This window comes from Dermochelys coriacea, chromosome 28 (assembly GCF_009764565.3).
Source record: "Dermochelys coriacea isolate rDerCor1 chromosome 28, rDerCor1.pri.v4, whole genome shotgun sequence".
NCBI lineage: Eukaryota > Metazoa > Chordata > Testudines > Dermochelyidae > Dermochelys > Dermochelys coriacea.
The window spans coordinates 6,439,231-6,456,460 of NC_050095.1; the positions used below are offsets into that span (position 1 = coordinate 6,439,231).

At 46.4% G+C, this 17,230-nt stretch overlaps 1 pseudogene; it reads left to right on the forward strand.

Annotated features, from left to right (window-relative positions):
• Positions 1-569: 569 nt before the first annotated feature.
• Positions 570-17,230, forward strand: part of LOC119849368 — a 57,328-nt pseudogene continuing 40,667 nt past the window's right edge.

Below are 17,230 nucleotides of genomic sequence, written 5' to 3' on the forward strand. Positions count from 1 at the left end.
AAAACTTGGGTTCAGGTCTGGCATAAAAAACAGAAGCTGCCTGCACCTGGCCAGCCCTCAAACACTGAGCCTACTGCACACAAACCAGCTCAGATGTACAAACTGTTACCACACCTTTACCTTCTTCCTGAGATTCCTTCTGAGTCATTGCCTTTGCTTGCCCCTCACTAAGGCCTGGAGACCACTAGCATGTCTGCCACCAGAGTGCCAACAATCCCCATGGCTAGAACTCATCCTTGTGTACTGTCATTGACACAACCTACAACACTGAGCACTGAAATGGGGTGGACTTGGTTCTTCAAGGTTCAGATGCACCTCTCTGCAGACCACAGTCACAGCTCTGCCAAGCTGCTCCAACTAATCCCTGCACTGTCCGATTACAGCTACACCTGGCCCAGTGCACCCAGCTGGAGGGCATGCAGATAAATGCTGGTATTCCAGTCTGTGGACCACCACACAAACAACTGCATGTTCTTAGTCCTTCCTTGTAGATATTGTAGATTCACAGATTAAGGCCAGGATGGGGTATTAGATCTAATCAGATCGCCTGCATAACAGGCGATAGAATTTCACCCAGTGACTGCTGTGCTGAGCTGAATACCTTGTGTTGGAGAAAATCATCTTCCAGAAAGGCATCTGCTCTTGACTTGAAGACTCCAATAGAGGGAAAATCCGCCACTTTCATTGGTAATTTGTTAACATTGACACCACCCTTACAGATCCATTTCTGCTGGCTATTGCCAGCTCCAGGATTGGGGGCAGAGTTAAGGTTGCTTTGCAGAGGTGGCATGTACTTTAGCTCTTCTTTTCCTGGTTTTCAGTGGTTTTAAGTTTAGCCACTATCCACATAAGTGGATATGATGGCATGAGGCAGCATTGGGCAACCTTAATGCTGCATTATTGTACCTTATGAGCATTTAATTTGTGATTTTAATTGACTTTTTGCTACTATGACTGTCTCTACACTAGCGCTTTTGATGACATAGCTGTGTCAGTTAGAGATGCGATTTCACACCACTAACCAACAGAGCTATGCTGGCAAAACTTCTATGTAGAAGAAACCAAAGCCTACATGTGGATGTTAGAGCACTTCAAAATATTGCTCTTAACCAAGCAATTTTGGTATCAGGGCAAAACTTTCAAGAGGAACTCCTGCAGCATGCAAGACAAATCCACAGCACACACTGTGTGAAAGTTAACACAGGTAGGGCTCAGGTCCAATGGCCATAGCATGTCCTCTTGTGCCAACCAATTACTGAGAGCAGATTGCTAGAAACCCTCTGGCTGTTAACGGGGCCTTAGAGTGAAGTGCATCTGTGCAGCAAGACTCACCCATCAGTTTGGCAAACTCTGCAGTTATTAACTTTTCAATACTGCTTCCCCATAGGGGCCTTGAGTGCCATGGAACAGCTGAGAAATGACAAGGGATGGAGATTAGTCAGGAGACCATTAGAACCATATTAGCCCCAGGCAGATGCAAGAAACCAAAAACATAACAGCCAGAGTGGGTCAGACCAAAGGTCCATCTAGCCTGGTGTCCTGTCTTCTGACAGTGGCCTGTGCCAGGTGCCCCAGAAGGAATGAACAGAACAGGGAACCATCAAGTTCTAAGAGGAAAATGATTTTTGTAAACAGCTGCTTTGAGGGGGGACTGTATCCGAGGAACCTCTTGATCAAATTAATGCTACTTTTGGACCAATAACCTCACCCTCCACCTCCATGGTGAGCAGTATATTTCAAAAATAAAAAAGAAAAGGAGTACTTGTGGCACCTTAGAGACTAACAAATTTATTAGAGCATAAGCTTTCGTGAGCTACAGCTCACTTCATCGGATGCATTTGGTGGAAAAAACAGAGGAGAGATTTATATACACACACACACACACACACACACACACACACACACAGAGAACATGAAACAATGGGTTTATCATACACACTGTAAGGAGAGTGATCACTTAAGATAAGCCATCACCCACAGCAGGGGGGGGAAAGGAGGAAAACCTTCCATGGTGACAAGCAGGTAGGCTAATTCCAGCAGTTAACAAGAATATCAGAGGAACAGTGGGGGGTGGGGTGGGGGGGAGAAATACCATGGGGAAATAGTTTTACTTTGTGTAATGACTCATCCATTCCCAGTCTCTATTCAAGCCTAAATTAATTGTATCCAGTTTGCAAATTAATTCCAATTCAGCAGTCTCTCGTTGGAGTCTGTTTTTGAAGCTTTTTTGTTGAAGTATAGCCACTCTTAGGTCTGTGATCGAGTGACCAGAGAGATTGAAGTGTTCTCCAACTGGTTTTTGAATGTTATAATTCTTGATTTGTGTCCATTCATTCTTTTACGTAGAGACTGTCCAGTTTGGCCAATGTACATGGCAGAGGGGCATTGCTGGCACATGATGGCATATATCACATTGGTAGATGCGCAGGTGAACGAGCCTCTGATAGTGTGGCTGATGTGATTAGGCCCTATGATGGTATCCCCTGAATAGATATGTGGACAGAGTTGGCAACGGGCTTTGTTGCAAGGATAGGTTCCTGGGTTAGTGGTTCTGTTGTGTGGTGTGTGGTTGCTGGTGAGTATTTGCTTCAGATTGGGGGGCTGTCTGTAAGCAAGGACTGGCCTGTCTCCCAAGATCTGTGAGAGCGATGGCTCGTCCTTCAGGATAGGTTGTAGATCCTTGATGATGCGTTGGAGAGGTTTTAGTTGGGGGCTGAAGGTGATGGCTAGTGGCGTTCTGTTTTCTTTGTTGGGCCTGTCCTGTAGTAGGTGACTTCTGGGTACTCTTCTGGCTCTGTCAATCTGTTTCTTCACTTCAGCAGGTGGGTATTGTAGTTGTAGGAATGCATGATAGAGATCTTGTAGGTGTTTGTCTCTGTCTGAGGGGTTGGAGCAAATGCGGTTATATCGTAGCGCTTGGCTGTAGACAATGGATCGAGTGGTATGATCTGGATGAAAGCTAGAGGCATGTAGGTAGGAATAGCGGTCAGTAGGTTTCCGATATAGGGTGGTGTTTATGTGACCATCGCTTATTAGCACTGTAGTGTCCAGGAAGTGGATCTCTTGTGTGGACTGGTCCAGGCTGAGGTTGATGGTGGGATGGAAATTGTTGAAATCATGGTGGAATTCCTCAAGGGCTTCTTTTCCATGGGTCCAGATGATGAAGATGTCATCAATGTAGCGCAAGTAGAGTAGGGGCATTAGGGAACGAGAGCTGAGGAAGCGTTGTTCTAAGTCAGCCATAAAAATGTTGGCATACTGTGGGGCCATGCGGGTACCCATCGCAGTGCCGCTGATTTGAAGGTATACATTGTCACCAAATGTGGAATAGTTATGGGTCAGGACAAACTTACCACATCACATCAGCCACAATATCAGAGGCTTATTCACCTGCATATCTACCAATGTGATATATGCCATCATGTGCCAGCAATGCCCCTCTGCAATGTACATTGGCCAAACTGGACAGTCTACGTAAAAGAATGAATGGACACAAATCAGACGTCAAGAATTCTAACATTCAAAAACCAGTTGGAGAACACTTCAATCTCTCTGGTCACTCGATCACAGACCTAAGAGTGGCTATACTTCAACAAAAAAGCTTCAAGAACAGACTCCAAGGAGAGACTGCTGAATTGGAATTAATTTGCAAACTGGATACAATTAACTTAGGCTTGAATAGGGACTGGGAGTGGATGAGTCATTACACAAAGTAAAACTATTTCCCCATGAAGAAAAGGAGTACTTGTGGCACCTTGGAGACTAATAAATTTATTAGAGCATAAGCTTTCGTGAGCTACAGCTCACTTCATCGGATGCATCTCACGAAAGCTTATGCTCTAATAAATTTGTTAGTTTCTAAGGTGCCACAAGTACTCCTTTTCTTTTTGCGAATACAGACTAACACGGCTGCTACTCTGAAACCTATTTCCCCATGGTATTTCTCCCTCCCACCCCACCCCCCACTGTTCCTCTGATATTCTTGTTAACTGCTGGAATTAGCCTACCTTGTTTGTCACCATGAAAGGTTTTCCTCCCCCCCCCCCCCACTGCTGGTGATGGCTTATCTTAAGTGATCACTCTCCTTACAGTGTGTATGATAAACCCATTGTTTCATGTTCTGTGTGTGTGTGTGTGTGTGTGTGTGTGTGTGTATAAATCTCTCCTCTGTTTTTTCCACCAAATGCATCCGATGAAGTGAGCTGTAGCTCACGAAAGCTTATGCTCTAATAAATTTGTTAGTCTCTAAGGTGCCACAAGTACTCCTTTTCTTTTTGCGAATACAGACTAACACGGCTGCTACCCTGAAACCAGTATATTTCAAGACTATGTTAATAAGCATGTGAATTTTAGCAATAGTAGAATAGTTGACCTTAAAAGAGAAAGTAATACTGAACCAGTACTATATCAGAGCTGGCAACCTGCTAATAACTTCCCAGAGGTGGGGAGGGTGTGACAATCAGATGAACCCACCTGATGATGGGAGACAGTTTGATGTTCCTATTCAGGAGTCCCTGGAAGAAGGGAGAGCAGGGAGCAGTGGGAGGGGGGGAAGATGGGGAGCTGGTGCTTGTTGGGTGCTGCAAAGCAGGGAGGGCTGAGAGCAGTAGAAGGGTCTGGAGGGAGGGAGTTGGAGACAGGAGCTCTTGGGAAGTGGTAGTAGGTTGGACTGAGGGGTGGGGAGCGGGAGACTGGGAATGAGGAAAAGGGGATGGAGGGCCCAGCAGTGGTGCTGTTGGTGAGGAGGATTGCATAGAAGATCTGGGTTACTGGGGAGTGGGGAACATGGGATCGTGAGCGGGGGCAGAGAAGGAAGGGGTTGGTAAGGGATTGCTCTAGAGGTCAGGTGGAAGTGGGAAGGAAAGGTTTCAGGGAGGTAGAGATTTGGGGCACTCTGGGCTAAGAGAGTCTGCTCTTTGTTCAGATTCAGCTTTTCCCAGCAGCTCTTCCATAGCTGCATTCAGAGTCTCACCAGCCTGTAGGGCAAGACCTCTCCTCTGCTAGTTGGGTCATTGGCATTCTCGCAAAGAACCACCACCTGTAAACTTCCTGGTCTCAATTTCTCTGCTGTCACAGACGTGGGAGCTGCCTCTTGATTTAGAGAGACAGTTACTTTCCAAAAAGTCTATCAGGACCAATGTCCTGAAAAACTGGGACCTACTATCCTCTCCCATCTGATTAAGTGATCTGTAGCTCATGAAAGTTTATGCTCAAATAAATTTGTTAGTCTAAGGTGCCACAAGTCCTCCTTTTCTTTATCCTCTCCCAAGTGACCAGTGAGGAGACATTCCTGTACTCCCACTATTTCTTTCCCAGTTTCCCACTCTGAGCCCCGTTCTAAGACACATCTCTCTATGCTCTGGAGTGGGGATTCCTCCTTGTTCAGCTGCAACCTGCTGGCAGCTAAAAACCTGGATAGTTTTCTCGCTGACAGGCACCACGCACACACACACACACACCCCTTCCCTTCCTGAGAAGAGTCTGCCTCTAGCTGCAGTACAGGACCTGATCTCAACCACTCCCAAAGCTTCCCCCTGCTTCATAGGAATTAAAGAGATTCTCTCCCATTCCTTCAGCAGTTCCTGGGACTTTACCCTTTTCCTCAGGGGTCCTAGTATAATATTCCTTCTGGCTGCCTCAACAACCTGAGCTACATGGGAAAAAAAAAATCATTCCCAATTAACATGTCCACCAGGAGGTGCTCCATTACCCCCACAGTCAAAACACTTTCCAAATCTCCCCACACCACATGAATTCTAGCTAGTGGCACAGGGTATCTTGTTCTGCCCACATCTACCATTTTACCAGGTAATATGCTGCCATGTGGGGCCAGTCTGCTTAACCAGAGAAATTGGAGCCCCAATGTCCCTCCATCCTAAGTGTTCCCTGCCATTAACCCTGACAACCCTACTGTCCTCCATATCTGGTTCTGCAGAGGCTAATCTCACAAAATCAGTATAAGTGACAGGCACTTGGAGGTTCTGTGCTCAGGGAAGGAGCCTTCACACGGGTTGTTGGCTGCCTGCTTCCTCCCAGCACAGGGCATGTATTCCTCAGATGATCAGTGAAATTACAGTGATTGCACCTTTGGGGTTCTTCTGTTTTCACAGGAGATTTGGGATGGGGATTAGAGGAAAGGTTTTGGGGAGGCGAGTGTCCAGCCACCCTCTTTCTTTCCAGAGTGGAGACAGGAACCCTGCTTCTCACCAGGTTTAAACCTCTTTTTGTGATTTGCTCTCAGATGCCTGAGTTTGCTCAAAGTCATCTAGATATGCCATCTCATCCACAGCTTTCACATTTTTGGCTGTTTCATGTCATCTTTACATATGCTTCGGAATGCTCCTGAGTAACAAGGTCAAACATTTCTTCAAAGCTTGCAACCCCTTTCCCTCACCACTTTTCCATAAGATCTTTTGTCTTGTTCACGTATTCCCCATAACTCATAATAGCACCCTTAAGGTTTCTAAATTTCACTCTACAAGTTTCAGGGGTAATCTGAAATCATTTCAAAACTATTTATTTGAATTCATAATAATCAAACATCTTGAATTAGCATTTCATGGAGTATACTCAGAGCTTTACCAGTAAATTTTGCAACCAAAGTGGGGATTCTCTTATCAGGAATCTGATGATTCACTCACAGCCTCACAAAAGGACTAAAAAAATATTCAGTAACATCTTCTCTCTTTGTATCTAGGTCACAATTGTTCCCATTTGTGGATTTTTGGAAAGATGGAATCGGTGTGGGAGGGTTCTGGTTCTGCTTTTCCAGCAAGTCCAATTGGTGTCTTCACCCTCTCTCGTCCCTCAGCTGCTTTAGCTTGCAGTTCTATGGCCCTCATGTGCTAACTTCTGGGCTTCATCTTTTTTGGCTGCCTTCTTCACTCTCCTTTATCTCCAGTTCTTTCATTCTCAACAGATGCTCTTAGCAGAAAAAGGACTATCTGTACAGCTCTAATTGTGCTATTTCTTCACTCATCTTGAAGCTTTTTCTGCTCCTATTTCCCTTTCCCAAAATAAGCAAACAGAAAACAAACTGGTAACCTTCTCTGACTGTTTGCAGCCACCACACTTAAAGTCTGTCAGTGCAAGAAGTGCAAATCTAAGTCTGAACAAGCTATGCATGTCACCCTGCTCACTTGGATCCCCAGGATGCAACCTGGAACTGGAGTACCACTGTGTCCCCTTAACTGTAGCCTGGGCTGTCTCTCACAATGCTTTGCTAGTGACAAGCAGCAAATCCCTCCAGGTGCCATCACCTAGCCCAACAGCATGTGGCACCCCACACTCAGCTAAGTTGTGTGTATGCTCCCTGAGCCACTCACGAATCACACAGACACCAGCAAATCTCCCAAGCCTCCAGCCTTGCACCCCAGAATGGTAGCATCTTGCCCTGCTCAGAAGCCTGACCAGTGTAAGTTCATTACCCAGTCCACCCCTTCCTCATTGTGTAGAGGACACACAAATCTTTGTAAACTGAGCTGAGATTTCCAAAGCACTTCAACCAAAACACACTGTTTTAGGTAACAAAACAGATTAACTACAGAAAGATAGATTTTAAGTGATTATAAGTGGTAGGGACAAAAGATCAGAGATAGTTACCAAAGAAAATAAAAGAAAGCACACAGTTTAAATCTTAAACCTTATTTAGACTAAGTAATATTTGGATCAAGCAGTTTTTTCACCCCACTAGATATTACAGTTCTTAATACACAGGCTTCCCCTGTAAGCCTGGCACCAGTCTCCTTAGTTCAAGTCTCTTCTCAGCATTCTTGTTACTTCCAGCATAGATGGGGGAGGAGAAAGTCCAAGGAATGATGCCACTGTCCCTTATTTTATATCCTCAGTCCATGTGCCTGGAAGACATGAGCCCAGATATGTCCTGGTGGGGTTTGCAGAGTCACAGAATTGAGTGTGATGCTTGTCCATCCTTTTTACAGCATTGTAAATCCCTTGTTCAGAACTCCCCTGCTGCTTAAATTGTCTCTTAACACCCTCCTGCATGTGGATCACCTCCTTTGTTGTCACTGGGGAATTACCAGTAGAGACTCTCAAACTTGCAGCTTATTTAAGTAACAACCATATACAAAATCTCAACTTCATACACACTAACAATATACATATTTGGACAGAACAATGGGTTTCAGCAGATCATGACCTTTCATATGGACATAAAATATCATGTTGCTTCTATATAAATCTATGGTACGCTCACATCTTGAATACTGTGTGCAGATGTGGTTTAAAAAGCTCTCAAAAAAAGATATTGGAATTTGAAAGGTTCAGAGAAGGGCAACAAAAATGATTAGGGGTATGAAACAGCTGCTGTATGAGGAGAGATTAATAAGAGACTTTTCAGCTTGGAAAAGAGACGGCTAAGGGGAGATATGAGTGAGGACTATAAAATCATGACTGGTGTAGAGAAACTAGATAAGGAAGTGTTGTTTACTGCTTCTCATAATACAAGAACTAGGAGGTCACCAAATGAAATTAATAGGCAGCAGGTTTAAAACAAATAAAAGGAAGTATTTCTTCACACAATACACAGTCAACCTGTGGAACTCCTTGCCAAAGAATGTGTGAAGTCCAAGACCATAACAGTGTTCAAAAAAGAACTAGATAAATTCATGGACGACAGGTTCATCAATGGCTATTGGGCGGGAATGGTGTCCTTAGCCTCTGTGTGTCAGAAGCTGGGAATGAGTGACAGGGGATGGATCATTTGATGATTCCCTGTTCTGTTCATTCCCTCTGGGGCACCTGGCACTGGCCACTGTTGAAAGACAGGATACTGGGTTAGATGGACCTTTGGTCTGACCCAGTGGGACCATTCTTATGTACATGGCATGCATTGTATGAAATATATCATAATTACATGACAGGGATGAATATGGGGGTACAGAGTGCCACAGTACCCTTCTAGTCTTCCTCTACACCTTATCTCTAGGTAATCTCATCCACAATCATAAATTCAACTAACATGTCTATTCTGACAACTCCCAGACCTACCCCTCTACTCCAGACCTGTCTGCTTCTGTCCAAGTTAAAATCCCAGCCTGTTTTTCTAACCCCTCCTCATGGATGTCTAGCCATTAATTCAAGCCTCAAGAGCTAAAATGACTAAAATAGTGTTCTTAATGTTTCCTGCAAGCCAAAGATGACCCATGCCTGCTGATAGTGGGGGGAGGGGACAGAGTGAGGGAGGCCAGCTTCAGCAGTGTTTTAGCATGCTCAGTCCATGTGAGTGCACCTACCCCCCTCCCCATGTATTAAAGACTATTGTAAAGGAGACAGTAATCAATTGTTCTCCATGTCCACTGGTAGAGGACAAGGAGTAATTGGTTTGATTGGCAGTAAGGGAGGGTTGAGTTGGCTAGTAGGAAAAGCTTTCCAACTATAAGGATAGATAAGTAGTCAAATAGGTTACTAAGGCTTTATCTACAGAGTTTTGTTGGCAAAAGTTTCGTAGATGACCAGAAAGTACTATAACACAAGTGGCATTGCATATTCACACTATACTCCCTCTGTCAGCAGGGTGCATCCACACATAGGATGATAGCATTGACAGTGAGCAGTGCACTGTGGTAGCTATCCTACAGTTCTGCTTGTCACCTTCTGCTGCTAGGTCTTGTGGGAAGGTAGTGTGTATCACAATGCATCATGGGTCCAGGCTCCCCATCCCATGATGCAGTGCTTTCCATCCCAGTATTCCATGTGCTTCCATCTTTGGTTCACAGCATTTTTCAACATCTTTGCTGTTCACCCTGCCATCTCTATGTGAAAGGATGATTCCCACACCCCATAAATCCATGACAGCCTTCTGACTCCCTCCACTGGCTCCCCATCTCTATAACTGAATAACTTCCCTGTCAAAGCCCATCAGGGCATATCCCCGCCTTGCATGTCATCTCTCACTTGGTAGAGAGACGCTGACTCCCACCTCCGAACAGCACACATCACCAGACTCCATCACTCACATGTTAAATTTTAACACCATCCCCTTCATGGTTTCTCCCGTGCTGTGCCTTGTGCTTGATGTGGATGTCCCCATGAACATCCACAAAGGCACCTTGTTGTGTGGCCTGTGTATTCCATCACCCTTTGGGGTAGGGAGGAAGGGCGTTTGGGCCCCACGGTTGTATCAATATGGCTGTCTTTAGCCTCAGGGCTGCATGGTTTAATCGCCAGAGTCAATAGGGGTTAGAAGGGCCACCCCACAAACAGTCTAGGGTGGGAGGTCCTAGCCTGCAGTCTAGGCAGAGCAATAATCAGTCTAGGGAAATCAGCTTTCTGGTAGGGCAGACAGCAAAGAGCCTGCTGTCCTAGCTCTGGTGGATGTCAGACAAATGCAGTCATCTTGGTCTCAGGTGGGGAAGCTGCCACTGCAGGGCTGGGGCAGCAAGGGGTAGGACTTGGGCCCGCACAGCTCCACCAGGGCCCTGCAAGAGGTGAATGGGTTCACCACTGAGTCAGCAGGTGATTCTGACAGAAACAGGCCAACTCCTGTGTTGACAATGGCTAGTTCCCCCCCAGGCTACTTCCTACCATGACTCCTTTTGTTGCAGTTGGGGTGTCTCTGGTATCACCAGGCTCCAACGCAAACTGCAAACTGCAAACTGCAAACTGCAAACTGCAAACTGCAAACTGCAAACTGCAAACTGCAAACTGCAAACTGCAAACTGCAAACTGCAAACTGCAAACTGCAAACTGCAAACTGCAAACTGCAAACTGCAAACTGCAAACTGCAAACTGCAAACTGCAAACTGCAAACTGCAAACTGCAAACTGCAAACTGCAAACTGCAAACTGCAAACTGCACCCTCCCTGGGGCATCCACCAACACCTGGGTGTCAGTCTGGGGCTTAGCACCTCTGTGGTCCAGGATTCTGGCTGTTCCTGGGCTGGAGCCAGCAAGGTGCTTCCTTCCTCCTCAGTGATCAGCCCTGACTGAGCTGGGCTGCTCCCTTTTATACTGCAGTAGCCTTTGGAGCATGCCCAACAGGGGCGAGGGAGTGTGGCTTCTGCTGCCAAGAATGCTGCCTTAACCCCTTCCTCTCCAGTGCGGAGTCTGTATACCCTGTCACACACCTCCTCCTCCTCCTTTACACCCCTCTTTAAATTTCTGCTTTGCCATGAGGCCTACAAAAACATACCAATAGCTCAGCTGCTGGTGTGCTGAGTGACCAACGGTGACCAACACCATGTTATTGTTTCCTTGCACTCTCCCTGACTGTCTGTATCCACCTCTCTCTTGTCTTATTCTCACATTGTTAGTGCCTTGGGGCAGGGACTGTCTTAGTGCTCTACGTCTGTAGCACATCCGGCACATTGGGATCCTGTTCCCTGGCTGGGTCCACTAGGTGATACGGTAATAGAAGAAATAATAATGGTGGGTGATCTGGGGAGTAGGAAGGACAGTGTTAGTGAGCTGAGAAGGGTCCAGGTCAGGGTAGGCTGGGGGGTGGGTTTGGGGCATAGAGCTGACAGCTGGGAAGGCAGGGGGCAGTGGGGATGCCATGGAGTGCCTGCTGTAGGAATGCCGGGGAATGTTGGAAGCAATGGGAGGGGGTCAGATCAGGAGCTTGAGGAGCTGGGAGGGCTGTTGGTGGTGGTGGAAGCAAAGGGAGGGTGGGTGCCGGGTAGCGGGTGCTCCAGGCAGCGGGGGTGCTAACAATGGGAGGGAGGGAAGGAGGGAACTTTTTTTGGCAGGAGTTCTGGGGAGTCAGGAGCAAAGAAACCTTGGGACAGTAGGAAGATGGGGTGGAAAGTGATGGGGGTGGCAGGAAATTTGGGCCAGAAGGACAGCAGACAATAGGAGGGGAGGAGAGAACACATGGAATGGGTGCTGCTGAGCTCCCAGGAGGTGGGGAGGGCTGAAAGCAGCAGGACGAAGTGGTGTGGGTGTCATAGTGAGTGACAGGGATGCCTGCAACTCTGTCCCCTTCCTGGTCTCTCTGAGAGGCCCCACCACCACCCCTCCTCCCATGTCAGGCCTCGTGCCTTTCCCTCTCCTGGCATGGAATTCTGCAGTTCTCCCACTCCTGGACCAGGCCATGGGCTGCAGCACCCTGTGTATGCGCCCTGCTTACTCAGCTGGCCAGGCTGAGCGCAGACACCATCGGCCATCTGGGATCAGTGATGTGCAGTGACAGAGCAGCTTTCTGCAAATTGAAGTTGTGCTTATTGTGCAGTAGGAAAAAGGGGTAAAATATTCATGCCTGTCTCACCTAAAGGCCCATCCCCTCACAGGCAGCTAGGCAGGCAGAGCTTCTTCAGACACCCCAGCAGGGTTCCCGTGTCTACATGTCTTTCCCCCAAACAATTACCTGAACATCCACCTCCCTCTCTCAAGGGAGTCCCTTTTCAAACTGTCCAGTTCTTTTGACCGTCTGGGTCCCAGGCCCTGGCCCGGCTCATCAAACTGAATGATGTAAGGGGGCTGGAGTGAGACGGGAAAGTATTTGAAGCTAAGAGTTTGGGTGTTGTCTCCTGTCATAACCATAAAGCTAAGGATAGCCTAGAATTCCTCCTTACCTGTAAGGGGTTAAGAAGCTCAAATAACCTGGTTGGCACCTGACCAAAAGGACCAATGGGGAAAGAAGATACTTTCAAATCTGGGGGGAGGGGGGGAGGTTTGTTTATGCTCTTTGTTAGTGTGTTCTCTGGGGAAGCAGAGAAGCATCAGGTCAGAAAATCTCCTTCTCCTAAAAGCATCCTAAAATTAATCTCAATATTGCAAAAAGAGTAAGTAAACAAGGCAAGGTGCGTTAGATTACCTTTTGTTTTTAGCTTGTGAATTTTCCCTTTGCTAGAGGCAGGTTTATTCCTATTTTTTGTAACTTTGAAACTAAGCCTAGAGGGAACGCCTCTGTGTTTGTGAATCTTTTGTTCCCCTGTAAAGTTATCTTCCATCCTGATTTTACAGAGGTGATTCTTTCATGTTTTCTTTAAATAAAATTCTTTTAAGAACCTGATTGATTTTTCAGTATCCTATAGACCCAAGGGGTTGGGTCTGTGCTCACTTTGTAACCAATTGGTTAGGATATTATTCTCAAGCCTCCCCAGGAAAGGGGGTGTAAGAGCTTGGGAGAATATTTTGGGGGAGTTAGGGCTCCAAGTGGCCCTCCCTGAATGTTTGTTTAAATAACTTGGTGGTGTCAGCATACCATCCAAGGACAAAAGGAATTTGTACCTTGGGGAAGTTTTTAACCTAAGCCAGTAGAAATAAGCTTAGGGGGTCTTTCATGAGGGTTCCCACATCTGTACCTTAGAGTTCAGAGTGTGGAGGGAACCCTGACATCTCCTTTCAGCCCTTTAATGTTTATCAAGTGGTGGCTCATCCTGTCTTCTTCCTTTTCTGCTTATTTTCTTTACACCCTGCATTAAACCAAGTCAAATCAGTCATACTGTAATCACCCCCAATAGCCCAGACAACACACAGCATTCATCAGTATTACCAAGCAGCAGCTCCATCTCAGGGGGTCTGGAGAAATAGGTCAAAGAGGAGGTGGGGCATGGGGTCAGTGGGACATAGGAGAGGGGAGGTTTTGGGAGTCAGGATTGGTGGGGGAATCCCACCCAGTTAACACATGATCCTTGCTGATTTGGAGCCAGCACTCCATCTGCATTACATTCCACTTTCACTGGATTCTACAGACTTTCCCCAAATATTATTATTGCCACTCCTCTTCTCTCTCCATGACTCAGTGCCTGCCTCTGGCCCCACCACATGCAAACACCTCTCCCGCACCCACTGTGACCCCAGCCACCATCTCTGAGTCCTTATGTTCCTCCCAGCCACTACACGACCCTTTCCCTGGCACAAGTGTGTGTGTGTCCCTGGCGATGTCATAAGTTGGTAGTGAGACTTCTTGAGACACAGAGAATCCCTTCCCATCTGCAGCAGTCACAAACTCTCCTCCCAGCAGGATCCTTGGATCTTTGAGTGCATCCCTCCTGAAGTCACATGGGCTGATTCTTATTTTTCACATTCTCCATTTCTAGAGGCATTAGAGTCTGTTGGTCCTAAATTCCACAGCCTTCCCCACACTGGGGGATGTTCATACCCTCCCCACTCCCATTACACCTAACTTGCTAGATTCCCTAATGCCTCAAAATGTGCTCTCTTGACATCTACTGCTCCTAACAGCTCACATTCAGTGTCATCCCTCCTCCCTCCTATTCCTCGCTACACTGAACCCCACCAGCCCACTCTCACCAGTTGTAGCTTCCCTATCTCTCATTGTCTCTGGGCCTCTAAGGTCAGCAAGAAGCATTTGCAGGGGATCTTCCATTCTGGCCGGAGCCTTCACTTTCCGGGACATGGAGTTACCATCTCTGTTCTAGGAGCTCCTTTGATGATGAGTGTCTGCCTGTTGTGTGTTCCTGACAGAGGTGGGGACAGTTGAATCCCTCATAAGCAGAGTGCCTGGCACCTTTGAGTACCTGTTGAACTGGCTCTGGGATTTTAATTCTTTAAAACAGGCTAGGGTTAAAATAATGGAGTATTTTCTTGTGACAAATATCTCTCATGTTTTCTTTCCCCTGAGCAGGGTTCCAGGTTTCCAGACCTGATGTGAGCTCCCAGCTGGAACGAGGGGAAAAGCCATTGGTCCAAGATCACCAGGGCTCAGAGGAAAGAGAGATCCTGAAATGTACCTACACTGGTGAGGAATCATTAAACAAACTCAAAAACTGTCAGTGCCTGAAGGAAACAGCTGGGATTCCCTACAGAAACTTTGTGAGCTCTCCGTGTTCAGTATTATTTCCAGCAGGTGTCATATGCTCACAGCCAATACCACTCATGGCTTCCTACCCATCCTGACTGACACCTGGCAGTTGCTCCCTCCCTGACCTCCCTTCTCCCATGAGTTTTTGGGTGGGATGTGGAGGCAGAATTGATTGTCTCCTGACTCCCTATGGGGAAGAGTTTGGGGAAATTCAGTTCCTGATTTTTTCTGTCTCTCCAGCACAGACTTTGGTTTGCTCTCTCTTTTCCGTTCCTGTTTCTGAGGTTTCCCTCTCTCTCCCAGCAGGTGATGGGATGGTGAGTGGGAGTGTGGAGCAGAATTCTAAAGAGGAAGATACTGAACAAGTGGAACTGCACAGGATATTATCACGAAAATCCAAAGGGAATGTGCCCAGGAATTGTGAGCAGGGAAAAGGTTATGAGCATCAGCAGAGGCCAGAGCATCAGGGAAACCAGACAGAGGAAAAAGTGGGTAAATCCATTAATTGTTGGGAAACTCACAAAGATGTCAAGAGAACCACAGCCCAGCGGAGAATCCTCAGGGGAAAGAGAAAAAACACAGGCACTGAGTGTGGGAAAAACGTCAGTAGATGCTCATTCCTTATTAACCATAAGAGAATCCACACAGGAGAGAAACCCTATGAATGCTGTGAGTGTGGGAAAAACTTCACTCAGCGCTCAGCGCTTATTAGACATCAAAGAATCCACATGGAAGAGAGCCCCTATGGATGCTCTGAATGTGGGAAAAAATTTTCTGATAGCTCATCCCTTATTCAACATCAGAGAATTCACACAGGAGAGAGACCTTATGAATGCTGTGAGTGTGAGAAAAGCTTCGCTCAGCAATCAACCCTTATTACACATCAGAGAATCCACACAGGAGGGAGACCCTATGAATGCTGTGAATGTGAGAAAAGCTTCACTCAGAGATCAACCCTTATTCAACACCAGAGAATCCACACAGGGGAGAGACCCTATGAATGCTGTGAGTGTGAGAAAAGCTTCACTCAGCGATCAACCCTTATTACACATCAGAGAATCCACACGGGAGGGAGACCCTATGAATGCTGTGAGTGCAGGAAAACCTTCACTCAGAGATCAACCCTTATTCACCATCAGAGAATCCACACAGGGGAGAGACCCTATGAATGCTGTGAGTGTGGAAAAAACTTCACTAACAGCTCAGCCCTTATTACACATCAGAGAACTCACACAGGAGAGAGGCCCTATAAATGCTGTGAGTGTGGGAAAATCTTCACTCACAGCTCAGCCCTTATTAAACATCAGAGAATCCATACAGGGGAACGACCCTATGAATGCTGTGAGTGTGGGAAAAGTTTCACTCAGAGCTCAGACCTTCTTATACATAAGAGAATCCACACAGGAGAAAGACCCTATAAATGCAGTGACTGTGGGAAAAACTTCACTAAGCGATCAGTCCTTATTGCGCATCAGAGAATACACACGGGGGAGAGACCCTATGAGTGCAGTGAGTGCGGGAAAAGCTTCAATCAGAGCTCTGATCTTCTTATACATAAGAGAATCCACACAGGAGAAAGACCCTATAAATGCAGTGAGTGTGGGAAAAGCTTCACTAAGAGCTCAGTTCTTATTGCACATCAGAGAATCCATATGGGGAAGAAACTCCATGAATGCTGTGAGTGCAGGAAAAGCTTCACTGATAGATCAGCCCTTATTAGACATCAGAGAATCCACACAAGTGAAAGACTCAATAAATGCTGGGAGTGTGGGAAAAACTTCCATCAGAGCTCACACTTTATTTACCATCAGCAAATCTGCAAAGGAAATAAACACCATGAAGACCTTGTCTAGGGTTGTTAAACATTTTCTTTCCCCCCTGTAATACTTTTGCTAATTCCCATATAGTGACTTTTAAGGCTATTTTGTACCCTTTGCTTCACTGTGGTCACTCAGCTCCCCCATTTCTGCCTTTTGCAGTTCACTCTTCTTTTGGGAGAATCCTGTGGTCTTTTCTATGTACTCCATTTTCCTATGAATAATGGGAGTGTGCATCCCTCCTGCCAGGAATGTCCTTCAGACACAGGTGGGGAATCTCAGCTAATTACATTAAGGGAAAATATACTAGGGTCTCATCTCCACTACGATTTTCATGGAGTTAGCCATCTGGAGTTAGCTGTCCTGATGTAAAAACTGAACTGTTCTTGCAGTGAAGACATAGTCCGTGTACAAGAGGCTGGGATTATCGAACATGTTTCTTCATGACTTGACCTCACCTCTCACACTTTTCCTGATCTAAACAAGCCTGGAGCATCACTACAAAGCAATTGTTAGAGCCACTGAGACCCAACTGTCATATTTCCAAGTGTTCCTGTTGCTCAGAGCTGGGATGAACAGCAATTATTTTTGGTACCCTTCTTCTCATTTAAAATAGAATTAATTATCACATGGAGCAGGGGTAGGGGGAAAAGTATTTGTTCAGCTTCTGTGATGACTGAAGGAG